Below are 16,702 nucleotides of genomic sequence, written 5' to 3' on the forward strand. Positions count from 1 at the left end.
TACCATAGTATAGAAATTATTGAGGGGTTGCTGAAAAGGAAAAAAAAAATAGTTGCTTTGAAAAGGTTTAATCTCCTAGGTTTTTAAATTTGAAAACAAAATAAACTATTTGGCAGCCTTCACAAATTCAGTTTTAGTGCTGCTATAGAGGAGTCTGTCAATGGTACCTGATGAAATGGCATGAGGTGCCACTGAAACAACGTTGGGGTGATGCCAGGCCTCTCAATAGGAGTGTACTTTGGTTTCCAGAATAACAAGTTGGATTTGCTTCAGGAGGAAAATGTTTTATACCAAAGAATCCAGAATTCATGGGGTATAGAAAGCAGTGAGTCCTGTGCATGGTTGACAGTGATTCTTGGTTCTGCTTGCCCTTTTTAGTTGGATTGAGAGCTATCAGAAAACACTCTATTCTGTTGGCAAATCAGGAGACCATGTATTGAATCCCCCCCTTCCTATTCGTTCCAAGTATGTTGCTAGGAGACACTTTAATGATTAAAATGACAACAACAACAAACTGGGAATAGAGAGATTTGAAGAATAGACTAGTCATAAATATTAAAATTAGAACACAAATAACTCAAGGAAAAGAACTACTCAAGGGACAGAATAGGGCTGTAGTAGGGGACAGAGATGACTACAATTTAGGATCTAGTGTTATCACAGTTAATGAACAGTATTAGCATTGTTCATAAAACATTAAGTCCCACAGAATGAATTATTTGTTCATTGCTCCCATGGTTAGAGATGAGGACCCTAATGCTTATAGAAATGAATGTGAAAATGCATGAAATAATTCATCAGAGACTCAGTGGAGTGGTAAATAAATTAACAAATACAAATAATTGCAGAAAGATATGATCATGTGATGGAAGAAATTATGTTAACCTAGACAAAAGATAGAATTTACATTCCTGAAGTATTGTGCCTTAAAAGAGCAGCGAGACAGTTTGTTGGGGAAGTGACATAATCTGCCTACCTAATATATGCTCCTCTTTTAAAAGAGAAAATATGAGAAGTATTTACAGGTTGGCTTCTAACTGATTCCCAATATATGCTTCTATACTCCTGTTCTGCATGTTCACAATGTAAAGATATAGTCAAGCAAAGATAAGAAGAGAACATATGAGTCTTACTAGGTTGGATAAGTGAGTTGATAGTAATAGACAAAATTGTATTGACTAAATTTGTAAATTTTGATACAAGCCACTAAGATCAACAAGTGGCTCAAATTCTTTGATCACCTCTACTGAAAAAATTTCTTTTGGGTTAGTATGTTAAAAGTACAGCAGGAGGAAGCCATCTGCAGAGATAGGTCTATTTTTAAATTTATTTACATCAAACTGTTCCCTTCATTTCAGTCTCCCCCTTACAAAATCTTACCCCCACCCTCCAACTCCTTCTCCTTTGAGAGTTTTCCCACCCCAGGTATCCTCTTACCATGGCACCTCAAGTCTCTGACAGAGTAGGGGCATCCTCTCTTGCTGAGGCCAGACAAGGCAGCCATGTTGGGGGAACCAGATACCACAGCTTTAGGGAGAACCTCTGCTCCAGTTGTTGGGGGCGCACATGTAGACTGAGGTATTTGTCTGCTACATATGTACCAGAGGCCTTGTTCAAGACACCGTGTTTTCTTTGGTTGGTGGCTCAGTCTCTGAGAACTCCCAGAATTCTAGGTTAGTTGAATCTGTTGATCCTCCTATGGGTTTACCACCCCCTTCAGGGCCTTCAATCCTTCCCACAACTTATCCATAGGAATCCTTGACGTCTGTCTAACATTTGACTGTATGTATGTCTGTTTCAGTCAGCTGCTAGCTAGAGCCTCTCAGAGGACAGTTATGCTAGCCTCTTGTCTGTAAGCAAGAGAGTACCATAAATAATGTTAGGAATTAGAAGTTAGACTCCAACAAACCAAAGAACCAAATTAAAAATGGAGTATGGAGCTAAATATAAAATTCTTAACAGGGGATCTTAAATAGCAGAGAAGGATTTAAAGAAATGCTTAACATCCTTAGTCACCAATGAAAGACAAATCAAAATGACCCTGAGATTCCACCTTGAACAAATCAGAATGGCTATGATAAAAAACTCAAGCTACAGCAAACTCTGATGAGTATGTGGAGCAAGAGGAACATGCCTACATTGCTGTTGGCATTGAAAACTTGAGCAGCCACTCTGGAAAGTAATCTGGCGATTTCTCAGAAAATTGGAAATTGTTCTACTTGAAGACCTAGCTATGCTGTTCCTAGGTATATACCCCAAAAATGTTCCACCATACCACAAAGGCACATGTCCCACTATGTTCCTAGCAGGTTTATTTGAAAGAGCAAACAACTGAAATCAACCCAGATGAAAGAACAGATATTAGAAAATGAGGTTCATTTACACAATGGAATATTATTCAGCTATTGAAAACAAAGACATCATGAATTTTCCAGGCAAATGGATTAAACTAGAAAATATCACTCTTAAGGATGTAAACCACACCCAAAAGGATATGCATGATCTGCACTCACTTTTAAGTGGCTATTGGCCATAAGATATAGAATACCCATGATAAACCCACAGACCCAAATAATTTAAATAAAAAGGAAGGCAAGGAGGTTTGAATCACACTCAGATGGGCATTTCTATTGGAATTATGAAGAGATGTTTTTCGTTTTATTACCTGGAGTTACTACAGTGAATATTTAAAGATGGTCTAAAACTACAGGAACCATTAATAAGGAATTAATGGGGTCATAAAAATAGTAGCACGGAGGACATCAGTTCAAAGTTGTATGGACATATTTGTTAGCACATGAATGCATTTGGGTAAAAGTTCTACAGTGGACATCTGTATCTGTCCAGTTGTCAATTAGTATACATATTCATCAGCAAATAATGTCCCTGCTTTTGATAATCTAATGTTTGCTAGGAGACATATGCATTGCCTAATATTGAATAATTTAGAAACTGGTCTGTTGGACTAAGGTAAAATATTTAAACATAACACACAATCAAAAACTTTTGAAAATAGCATTAGAATGTGTGCTCCTAGTTGATTCTCACCCTCATTATGCAAAAAAAATGCACTGAAACATAGAATGGAGAGCATGTTGATTTGATTATTTAACACGATCAGTTAAATGTTTTCATTAACAGCATGCTTTTACACAATGAAGATAATAGAGTGTTGAAAGTACACTAATTCATTTGATCCCATGAGACAGAATAGTATCAGGGAAAAATAATAATATTGTTAAAATCTCTAATTAGATTACAACTTAAAAATTGTCACTAATATGCATAGAGTAAATTTGCAAAATAATAGACTAAAATATTTTCCTATTTTGGCTTTTGAATTATTTAAAGTTAAAGAAGTGTTTATGTTTTTCCTTCTTATAAACATCAGACTTAAACCAGCAGAGAACAAATCCTACCAAAAAAAAAAAAAAAAAGATATACATATACAGAGGGAGGAAACATGCAATATTTTCTTATGCAAGACAGAAAGATTTCCTTCAGTCCAACAAAACTGGAAAAAATGTGGTGATTCTGCATGTATGTATACATAGCTCTGGTGTATTTGATTCTGCATGTATGTATACATAGCTCTGGTGTATTTGATTCTGCCTGTATGTATACATAGCTCTGGTGTATTTGAGCAGATTTTCAGGAAGTCTCCTGTTGTGTTTTCAACCTTCAAGGCCTCTGATAGCTGGGCCTTCTGCATTTTCCATGTTACTCCTCATACTTTGCTCTAAATCTGTCATGTGAAATTCCTGTGGTTTTCTATAGAAGAGCTTGCTAGGTGTGTATTCCTGTTGTGGCTATGACTTCTCAATTTCTAAAAGCATGTTGCCTGCCAATAAAGACATGTAATAGTAATAAAGAAACTTGAACTAATGTATTTTCACAGTTTTGAATGCTTGAATACTTATTCTTTTATTCCTCTATCTGTAAAAAAAATCGATATACCTCTTTCTTTTTCAAGAAATGGCTTAACTTTCTGTTTGTAAACCATTTTTACTTCTCTCTAGTATCTATTATTGCACAAAACTAAAACAATATAGATTGTACTTTTACAAATTATAACACTTTCAGTATAAATATTTGAACATACACATTTAAATAATTATGCCTACTAGTTTCTGTGAACTTTGTTATAAATTGTATTGATTATGAAGAAACAAATTTGTTTGTTAAATTCCAGAGGCTGAAAATTCCCAGCCCAAGACTCCATCACGTCCTAGTTCACAGACAGAAATTTTTGGAATTTAATTCTGGAAAGAGCAGGCCTGTTCTATGAACAATTAAAGAGCTTTGATAATGTCACTAATTAAATTATTTAGTATGTCACCCATATAACATAAACATCACCTAGAAATTGTATGTCTGAATTTCATTACATTGATGACTACTTAAGCTTGCTGATTTTGGAAGTCACTAAATCTCCATCAAATATAATATTTCTATACACTGGAAGATTATTTGACTCTTAAAAGAATAGAAAGTAACTTTCAATATTAATTACTATTACATTTTATTAGTGGACTTTTTATTAGTTTGTTGAAAGTTTTGAGTTTTGTACCATCTATTATTATTAAACTCACCTCACCAACATTTTCCAGATCCACACCGTTTTTTCTATTTAAGCATCTTTGTGTCCTTTTGGGTTTTAAACCTTATAAATACAATTTGTACTGCCCAAAATTTTCTTGATATGGTGTCCTCTGGAGTATATTTGGCTTACCATGGGCTACTTTAGAAAACACTGATCTTTCCTTTACTTTTGCCAATTGCTCCAGAGCAAGAGGGTAGATTGTGTGCTCACTTGCCTCTATATACTGGAGTTTGGTTTAGGTTGGAATTACATCGATTTTGCATATGCAAAGTAATGAATGTTTACATTAACCTTATATACTACAGAAGAAACACTGGTGATTCCTTGCTTATATAAAAATCTTTTTCTGGCCTAAGTTTATTTAATATCAAAGCAAACTATCATTATAATCCAATAGATGGGTGCACGATGTAAAATATTGCATGAGACCTGTATTAGCTTCTATCAGAGGACAGTTTCTCATTGGTTCCAATTCCTACTCCATTTACAAATATAGCAGGATCTATTTTAAGTTACAATTATATGCCACAGATTCTATTTGTGTCCTTATCTGTTTTGTTATTAAAAAGACCATCCTTGTAAAGTGCTTTTCCAAATCAGTTTGATAGTGTTTTTCTTTCCTTTCTCTCTACTTTATAAACTAATTTAAGAAACATTGGTTTAATTCTTTAGTGTTTTTGTATGATTCAACTTATGGATCCATAGGCTTTGTGTTTTCTTTTTTATATTTCTGAGTATTTTATTACCACTTATCCTTATTTATTATAGATGCATTTAAGTTATTTATATTCACTTGGTTAAATTTTGATAGGTCAGGTGCATTTTAAAATATAAAAAACTCTTTGAATGTTTTTAAATAATTGATATATAAGAATTCTTAAAGTGTGCCCTTATGTTGCTATGTTCTTCTGAATTTTCATTGTTATATGTTGTTATGTCTCCATATTTATCCATAACACATGCTATTCTCTCTCTCTCTCTCTCTCTCTCTCTCTCTCTCTCTCTCTCTCTCTGTGTGTGTGTGTGTGTGTTTATATGCATGTGTGTGTGTATCCACCATTCACTGCTTCTTTTTGAGTCCCGTCACAGCACAACAGCATTTACCACAGCACAACAGCATTTACATGTGTAGATCAGAGGACAAATTTTGATATTAGTTCTTGATACCCATCTATTTAGTCACGGTCTCTCTTGTTGTCTTGTTGTTCTTCCATTCTTCACATTCAGTGAAACTTTTCCCTAGCTAATAGCTTTTAGAGTATTCTCCTAGCTTTATCTCCCTTCTTACTCTAGGAATGGTAGATTTACAACTGCATGCTTTTACATACTTTTCAGAGATTGATCTTTGAATTTCATTCTTTCAAGGGTAGTGTTTTACCCCTTGAACAATTTCTTAAGTACATCTATAATTTTATTTCATTTATTCATTACTCTATTTAATGGCTAGTATGAATAAATATTTGTCAGTATGTTGTATCATTTTGATGAACCAAATTTTTGTTGCATCAAGACTTTGTATTTCTTCATTTAAGTTTATTAATTTTTACCACATGCGTATTATTTATGTTCTATGCACTCATTTTGTGCTACAATGTTGGTTTTATGAAATCTCAAGTCTTTATTCTACTATCTCATATACATATTTATTCACTATTATATATAGAAATCTATCATTTATTACATATGACATCTAATACCAATAACATATTCTTCTTTTAGCATAGAATAGAGTTTATTGAGAGCATGGAGAGGGGAGTCAACAGGGTAGTAGTGACAGAGAAAGGCAGAGAGAGAAAGAGAGAGAGAGAGAGAGAGAGAGAGAGAGAGAGAGAGAGAGAGAGAGAGAAGTAGAGAAGTAGAGGTAGAAGAGCAGAAGCAGACCATGAGCACATGGAGAGAGGGGGAAGAAAAGGCAAATAGCAAGAGAGAGCAAAAGAGTAAAAGTTCAAGAGCCAATAACATATTCTTATAAAGATAATTCAAAAGACTCTTGCAAGGAACAAACAGTAGACAGGCTTCTGAACCTTACCTTTCCCTCTATTCCTCCAAATCCAATCCCCAGTGTCTTTCTTAGCTCTTCAGCAGTTTAAGTGTTGAAGACCCCAACCCTCCACTGCCATCTACTCTAGTGTATCACACATTTCTTTTCCTCCTTACGTTCCACCCCATACTCATTGCTTTATCCCAGTTCCCCTAAACTGCAGGAACTTCATGAGAATCCATGGCCACTTCAGCCAGGAATATAGTTATGCTATTGGTTGATCACATGGAAAAAATTCAAAGAATTAATAATTCCAGAGCAGCAAATCAAGAGGGGATGGGAAATCCATATAGTATCAACAAGACAAGAGGGCTTAATAAAAACTACTCATTGATAACTCTGCATCAGTGTTCTCATTGTCCTATAACAGACTAACAGGTGATTAAAAAACAAGAACCATATACTAGCTGGATCCAAGAAACCCATTTTACCATTATGAATACATACCACTTCAAGGCAAAAAAAATGTAAAATTATATCCTAAGCAAATAAACCAAGAAGCAAGGTGGAAAACTATTTTAATATATGACAAGATAGATTTGAAAGCAAAACTAATCAGAGGAGAAAGGGAAGGAAAAGATATACCCAACAAAGGAAAATTATACCAAGGTGACCTTTCAAGTTTTTGTCTTTCTTGTGTTGTTATTTTCCCCTCATATTCATCTTGACCATAGTTTCACCTCCCTCCACTTCTAGTTCCCCTTAAACACCTCCTTTCTCCAGATTAATTCTACTTCCATTTTCTACCAAAAAATGCAGGCTTCCCTGGGCTATTGACTGAACACATCATAACAAGTTTTAATAAATCAGGCATAAATCCTTATATCAGAACTGAGCAAAGCAACCCAATAAAAGTAAAATGGTCCAAAGAATAGGCTAAAGAGATGGAGACATCCCTATTCATACTGTTAGGAGTCCTACAATTAATTCAAAATAGCCAGAGACAGGAAACAACGTAGATATTCCTCTAGCAAAGAATGGTTAGAGAAAATGTCGTTCAGATACACAATGAATTATTACTCAGCTGTTAAAAAAATGACATCATGAAATTTATAGGCAAGAGGATAGAAGTAGACATTTCAATTCTGTTTTTTGTTTTTTTGTTGTTGTTGTTGTTGTTTGTTTTTCAAGACAGGGTTTCTCTGTATAGCCCTGGCTGTCCTGGAACTCACTTTGTAGACCAGGCTGGCCTCGAACTCAGAAATCCGACTGCCTCTGCCTCCCGAGTGCTGGGAATAAAGGCGTGCGCCACCATCCTCGGTGACATTTCAATTCTGAACAGAAGTTCATTCATGTTTGTAAAAGAAAGACTACTTTAGCTCAAAACCACATTTTGACCCTCACACACAGATTGTAGACACTCACAATAATGGAAATACCATCCAGAAAAAAATAATTAAGAGGGAAATAATGGACCTAACAAACATTATAACCAAATTGACCTGATTTTTACAGAACATTTCACCAAACATTGCACTGCATAGAACTTAAACCAATATTGACCATATACTCAGATAAAGGAAGTATAACTAGATACAAGAAAACTAAAATAACTCCCTGCATCTCAGCTGACTACCACAGATTAAAGCTGCATATCAAAAATAAAACAGCTTGAAGTCATGGAAAATGAACCAAATCATAGAAAATGAACCAAGGTGAATTCCTCTACTGAATGAAAAATGGGTCAAGGAAGAATAAAGAAATGAATAAAGGCTATTCTATCTTTATGTATTAGTAGAATTAATATAATGAAAACTGCCCATACTACCAAAACAATCTACAAATTTGATCAACCACACTTCAAAATTCCAACTTAATTCTTCACAGATCTTGAAAGGACAATTTTTTGCTTAATATTAAAGTACACAAAGAAAATGGTATAGCTAAAATAATTCTTAAAATGTATATATATGATAGGTATATCTATCCCAAACTTCAAATTGTACTACAGAGAAATAGTCATAGAAACAGCATGGAATTGGAACAAGACAGAAACATTGATCAATGGAACTTAGTTGAAGGCTCAGAGATAAATCTAGACAGCTATGGACACATTGTTTTTGATAAAGATATCAGAAATGCACTCTGGAAAAAAAGAGAGCATCTTCAACAAATGATGCTGGTTAAGCTAGATGAGGGCAAATAGATCCACACATTTCATCCTGCAAAAAAGACATAACTCCAAATGAATAAAAACCCCAGTATAAAATCAAGTATATTATATCTGATAAAAGAAATTTAGGAGCACATACTTAATCTCATTGACATAGTAAAAATGTTTCTGAACAGGACACTTTTAGTACAGGTACTAATATCAACAATACATAAATTAAACTTCTTGAAACAGAAATGGTTCTGCATGGCAAAGGAGCCCATAATTCAGACAAAGCTGCAACCTGCAGAATGGAAAAGTTTTCCCAACTACACATCTGATATAGATCTAATACCCAATATATGTGTATATATATATATCAACCTCTAAACAAAGAATTTTAAACAAATAGATAAAAATCCTAGATATCAAAAAAGAAATAACCCAATTAAAAATAGAGACAGGTGGAAGTTAAAGAATGCTCAAAGAAATCTCAAATGACTGAGAAATATGTAAAGAAATGTTGAACAATACCCACTTGGGAAATGCAATCATTATGAAGTTGAGATTTTTTCCTTTACATCTATCAGAATGGCTAAGATCAGTAAAACATTTGACTACTTTTGCTGACAAAGATGTGGAGCAAGTGACTCATCCTTTTCTGGTGGGAGTGAAAATTTGTATAGCCTCTATCAAAATCAATGTAGAAGTTTCAGAGGAAATTGAGAATCATACTACCTCAATATCTGGTTACATTAGTCTTTGCATATAACCAAGGTTGTTCCGTCTCACCACAGAGACAGTTGCACAACTGTGTTCATTGTTGCTTTATGCATAACAGCCAGAAATTAAAAGTAGTCTAGGTGTCCCTCTGCAAAAGGATGGATAAAATAATGTAGTGCATTTACAGAAAGGACTATTATTAAACCAATAAAATGAAAAAAGGAAGTATCCCAAACTGAAAAACAAACACGTGATATAGTCACTTACATGTGTGTATTTGCTGTTAATTCAGTGAAGACCGAGCTACTATTTATACTACTAAAGAGGTCAGGTATAGATTAAGGGACTAGGGACAAACAGATAAGTATCATTAGGAAAGGGAAATAATAGTAGATATTTATGGATAGATAGCATCATGCTGGAATTGAAGGATCGAATCAGGAAGGAGAGAGAAGGGGAAAAGTAAAGGAATAGAGAGTCTGCTAAAATTAGGGTATTTTAGGGTGGTGTATAGATAACTAATACAGTAAAAGCTTTCTAAAGTATATGCACATATGTAAGAGATCTAAATAAAACTGCTAAATACTGAATAGAGGGTCGCAAATGGCCATCTCTTGTTACAAATGGAGTTTCGAATATTGGTACTGAGTTACATATAATTGAGTTTCAACCAAAGAGCCCCATACAAATCCCCAAACAATACAAAAAAAAAAAAAAAAAAAAACTGACATCAAGGCCCCATTGCTAAAGATGATACATAGACAACTCACTGAACATGGAGAAGATGAACTGGTGCCCATTTATAGCTTTCAGCAGTTCTAGTGTCATGGTATAGGAAAGTAATTTGCTTGCTGCTGAAAGAGAAACAAACATCAACACAGCCATAAATCCTCAGATCTACAATGGTGTCCTGTCTACAAGACAGGCTAGAGCAATGGTGGTGCAAATCCTGTTGGAGTAACTAACCAATAACCGATTTGACTTAAGGCCTGCACCACAAGTTAGAAAGCATTCCCAGCACTGTTTGAGTGGCCTAGGATAAAACCAAATGATACTGTTTTAAAAAATTAACAAGTAATGACTCCTAATGTTACTTTAAAATACTCACAGATTAGAGACTTGTTCAGTTATCATCATAGAGACATTATACCCAGAGAGATAGATAGATGGAGATAGAGAGAGAGAGAGAGAGAGAGAGAGAGAGAGAGAGAATATGAAATATGAGAAGTACACTGTACAAGTTGTATATAATTATATTTTGGTCAAGCAATTAATTTTTAGTGCTTTTTAATCAATTGGTTATTTTATTAATTTACATTTCAAATGTTGGCACTCTTCCCTCTATCCTCTCTGTAAGTCCCCATCCCATCTCCCATCTCCTTTGCCTCTGAGAGGGTGCTTCCCCACCCACACTCCTACTCCCATCTCACTCCTCTAGCATCACTCTATGCTGGCACATCAAGCATCCACAGGTCTAAGGACACCCCTGCCATTGATGCCAGATAATGCCATCATCTACTTCATATTTGTTTTATCATTCCATATATTTTTGTCAAGTGTTACTTTTCCTCAACCCCTCCAAGGTCTTTTGTACCTTCCTTCCCCACCTACCACATTTCATGCTCTTTCACTCTGTCTGTCTCTTTGTCTCTCTGTCTCTTTCTTTTTCTCTCAAAAAAGAAGAAGAAAAAGAAAATCAAAACAATCCAAAAATTGATTAGACAAAAACAAACAAACAAACAAGCAAACAAACAAAATGAAAAAAACAAAAAAACAAAAAAACAAAAAAAAAATCTGGGCACCTTCCCAGCCAGAGGATAGATGTGCAGCTGGCCTGGGACAGCTTTGCCTGATCATCATCAGCAGACATCTTGGTTCTGGGACTCCACGAAGAGTAGTATGCACAAGTGAGAGTGTGGACTACAGAAGCTAACAGATTCTGGGACAGTTGGGATCCACAGAGCTTTGGAGGCAGCCCCCTTTTCAGGCCCCAGACATCTGGGCACCTTCCCGGCCAGAGGATAGGTGTTCTCCCAGCCCAGGAGGCTTTGCTTGATCATCATCAGCAGACATCTTGGTTCCGGGACTCCACCTAGAGTAGTATGCACAGGTGAGAGTGTGGACAACAGACGCTAACAGCTTCTGGGACAGGCCGAAGCAATACAGCTTCTGGGACAGGTCTTGTTTTGGGCCTTAATCTTCAGCCAGGAGGGAGGTCCAAATGCCAGATATCTGTGCACCTTCCCTGTAAGAGGAGAGCTTGCCTGCAGAGAATGCTCGGGCCACTGGAACTCAGAAGAGAGAGCTAGTCTCCCAGGTCTGCTGATAGAGGCTGAGAGAATCACGAGAGGAACAATCTCTAACCAGAGACAACTAAATCAACTAACTCCAGAGATTACCAGATGGCGAAAGGTAAACATAAGAATCTTACTAACAGAAACCAAGACCACTCACCATCATGAGATCCCAGCATTCCCACCTCGCCCAGTCCAGGGCATGCCAACACACCCAAAAAGCTAGACCTGGATTTAAAAGCATATCTCATGATGAAGGTAGAGGACATCAAGAAGGACCTTAATAACTCACTCAAAGAAATACAGGAGAACACTGCTAAACAGGTCGAAGACCTTAAAGAGGAAGCACAAAAATCCCTTAAAGAATTGCAGGAAAACATGATCAAACAGGTGATGGAATTGAATGAAACCATCCAAGACCTAAAAAGGGAAGTAGACACGATAAAGAAAACCCAAAGTGGGGACTCCGCCGAACTTAGGAACTTAGTCTGCACAGGTGAGAATGTGCACCACAGAAGCTGACAGCTTCTGGGACCTGCCAAAGCAACATAGCTTCTGGGAAAGGTCCTGTTTTGGGCCTTCTTCTTCGGCCAGGAGGAGGTCCAAACGCAAGATATCTGTGCACCTTCCCTGTAAGAGGAGAGCTTGCCAGCAGAGAGTGCTCTGAGCACTGAAACTCAGAGGAGAGAGCCTGTCTCCCAGGTCTGCTGATAGACAGTAACAGAATCACCAGAAGAACAATCTCTAAACAGAGTCAACTATAACTACTAACTCCAGAGATTACCAGGTGCTGAAAGGTAAACATAGGAATCTTACTAACAGGAAACAAGACCACTCACCATCATCAGAACTCATCACTCCCACTTTACCCAGTCCAGGGCACCCCAACACACCTGAAAAGCTAGACCTGGATTTAAAAGCATATCTCATGATGATGGTAGAGGACATCAAGAAGGACTTTAATAACTCACTTAAAGAAATACAGAAGAACACTGCTAAAGAGTTACAAGTCCTTATAGAAAAACAGGAAAACACATCCAAACAGGTGATGGAAATGAACAAAACCATACTAGACCTGAAAAAGGAAGTAGACACAATAAAGAAAACCCAGAGTGAGACAACGCTGGAGATAGAAACCCTAGGAAAGAAATCTGGAACCATAAATGCAAGCATCAGCAACAGAATACAAGAGATGGAAGAAAGAATCTCAGGTGCAGAAGATTCCATAGAGAACATCAGCACAACAATCAAAGAAAATGCAAAATGCAAAAAAGATCCTAACTCAAAACATCCAGGAAATCCACGACACAATGAGAAGACCAAACCTACGGATAATAGGAGTGGATGAGAATGAAGATTTTCAACTGCAAGGACCAGCAAACATCTTCAACAAAATTATTGAAGAAAACTTCCCAAATCTAAAGAAAGAGATGCCCATGAACATACAAGAAGCCTACAGAACTCCAAATAGAATGGACCAGAAAATAATTCCTCCCAACACATAATAATCAGAACAACAAATGCAATAAATTAAGATAGAATACTAAAAACAGTAAGGGAAAAAGGTCAAGTAACATATAAAGGCAAGCCTATCAGAATTAGACCAGATTTTTCACCAGAGACTATGAAAACCAGAAGAGCCTGGACAGATGTTATACAGACACTAAGAGAACACAAATTCCAGCCCAGGCTACTATACCCAGCCAAACTCTCAATTACCATAGATGGAGAAACCAAAGTATTCCATGACAAAAATAAATTCACGCATTATCTCGCCATGAATCCAGACCTTCAAAGGATAATAACAGGAAAAAAAAAAAAAAAACCAATACAATCCATTGCATAATCAGCCTCCAAAAGCTGACACCATTGCATACACTAGCAAGATTTTGCTGAAAGGACCCAGATACAGCTATCTCTTGTGAGACTATGCTAGGGCCTAGCAAACAAAGAAGTGGCTGATCACAGTCAGCAATTGGATGGATCACAGTGGAGGAGCTAGGCAAAGTATCCAAGGAGCTAAAGGGATCTGCAACCCTATAGGTGGAACAACAATATGAACTAACCAGTACCCCCTGGAGCTTGTGTCTCTAGCTGCATATGAATCAGAAGATGGCGATCAGTGGAAAGAGAGGCCCATTGGTCTTGCAAACTTTATATGCCTCAGTACAGGGGAATGCCAGTACCAAGAAGTGGGCGTGGGTGGGTGGGGGAACATGTGGGGGACTTTTGGGATAGCATTGGAAATGTAAATGAAATAAATACCCAATTAAAAAAAACATCAAAAAATAAACAAAAACTAATCTTGATAAAAACCTACACCCCCCAAAACATGGAATTCATTTTGAATTAGCCAATCATCCCTGGATCCTATCACAGACTGCTTGATTTATAGTGATATTCTATTAGAGAAAACTGATTTTTATCATTCCCACAATTTATCAATTTCACACAAGTCACCAATGTCACACAAGTCACCAATTTCAAGTAGCTTCTTTGTTAAGAATGATGAAAGGACAAAACAGCAACCAACAGACTGGGACAAGATCTTTACCAAACCTAAATCCAATAGAGTTCTAATATCCAATATATACAAAATACTCAAGAAGTTTGAGTTTAGAAAACCAAATAACCCTATTTAAAGATGGGGAACAAAGCTAAAGAGAGAATTCTCAACTGAGAAACTTGAATGGCCAAGAAACAGCTAAAGAAATGTACAGCATCCTTAGTCATCATGGAAATGCAAATCAAATGCCCCTAAGATTCCACCTTATAACAGTCAGAATAGCTAAGATCAAAAACTCAGGTGACAGCAGATGCTGGAAAGGATGTGGAGAAAAAGGAACACTCCTCTGTTGTTGGTGTGATTGCAAGCTGGTACAACCACTCTTGAGATCAGTCTGGCGGTTCCACAGAAAACTGGACATAGTACTACCTAAGGACCAACCTATGCCACTCTTGGGCATATACCCAGAAGGTGCTCCAATATTTAATAAGGATATGCTTCACTATGCTCATAGCAGCCTTATTTACAATAGCCAGAAGATGGAAACAACCCAAATGTCCCTCAACAGAGGAATGGATACAGACATTTACACAATGAAATACTACCCAGCCATTAAAAACAATAAATTCATGACATTCACAGGAAAATGGATGGAACTTGAAAATATAATGCTGAGTCAGATAACTCAGTCTCAAAAGACCAGACATGGAATGCACTCACTGATTAGTGGATATGAGCCCAAAAGTTCAGAATACCGAAGATTTAATTCACAGACCATATGAAGCCCAAGAAGAAAGAAGATCATAGTGTGGATGCTTCAATGCTTCTTAGAAGAGTGACCAAAATACCCACAGGCAGAAATATGGAGACAAAGTGTGGAGCAGAGACTGAAGGAAATGTCATCCAGAGACTGCCACATATGGACACCCATCCCATATCCAGTCACCAAACCTAGCCATTATTGTGAATGCCTGGAAGTGCTTGCTGAAGGGAGCCTGATATTGCTGTCTCCTGAGAAACTCTGACAGAGTATGACAAATACAGAGTTGGATACTTGCAGCCAACCATTGCACTGAGCATAAGGTCCCTGATGGAGGAGTTGGTGAAGGAACTGAAGGAGCTGAGGGTGTTTGCAGCCCCAAGGAGAGGGAGCAACAATGTCAACTTGGCCAGATCCCCTATGGCTCCTGGAGACAGGACCACCATCCAAAGAGTACACATGGAGGCACCCATGGCTCTGGCATCATACGTGGCCTTGTTGGACATCAATGGGTAGAGCAGCCCTTGGGCCTGGGGATGTTCAATGCCACAGAGTAGGGGAATGCCAGGGCAGGAAGACAGGAGTGGGTGGGGGAACATCTTCATAGTGACATTGGGGAGGGAAATGGGGTAGGAAATTTCTGCAGGAGACACTTGGAAAGGGGAAAACAATCGAAATGTAAATAAAGAAAATATCCAATAAAAACCCAAATCACAGCAACAACAGACTGGGGACATTGCATTCACTTCCCTTCCTTGGATTGGCATTTTCTCTGGCTTCAACCTGTGAGGTCTTGTGCATGGTATCACAGTCTCTGTGAGTGCACATCCATCACTCAGCTCTCATCAGTAACCATTTCCTTGCAGTAGCTTAGAAGTCATAGAGACCCACAACTGGACACTGTGCAGAGAGTGAGACTGGAGGACTAAGCCATATATGGTGTGTCTTCAGAGAAGTCCTCCCTTCAGGACTCAGGGATTTATGCAGAAAAAGTCAGAGAGTTTGCAGGAGCCAGAAGTGTTATATTACTCCAGAAATGGAGCATCTACTAGTCACAATAGGATCAATGTACATGAGCTCACAGATTTGTCATAAATTTCAGCTAAAATTAAAAATAATTTTTATTCTAAAAACATTATCTAAGACCTTTTTTTCTATAACTAGCTTTTCTTCATGTGGACTTGATGACTCTTCCCCTGTTCTTCTTCACCCAGATTCCTTCTCCTCCAGTATTAAATGAACTTAAACTGAATCCATGTAGACCTCAGTAAGATAAAGTTCATGTTCAGGTCTTTACACAAAGATATTTTGTCAGCAAATATTTAATATACGCAGTTTCATTATATTTTGTTGTAGAACTGATTTATGCAAAAAATAATATTGCTGTTAACTGCCCCTGATAAACATTGCTACTAGAAAGTGTCAATGCATTGATTAATATCTGGAATATTACTAAATAAAAAAGATATCTTACATTACAACTTTGAATTTCAAATGGGCATGTTAAAAATGTAGTGAAAAAACTATAGTCTTTAGTCCACTGCTAATGTCACACTCATACTCTTTAGTCTGGCCACTATCCTCATCATCATTAAGAAATACTTATTATTAAGCATCCATTTGTTCTTAATCCAATCTTCTATAATTACTGGATCCCATGGATTCCATCTGATGTAATTGCTG

This window comes from Mus musculus, chromosome 4 (genome assembly GCF_000001635.26).
Source record: "Mus musculus strain C57BL/6J chromosome 4, GRCm38.p6 C57BL/6J".
Taxonomy (NCBI): Eukaryota; Metazoa; Chordata; class Mammalia; order Rodentia; family Muridae; genus Mus; species Mus musculus.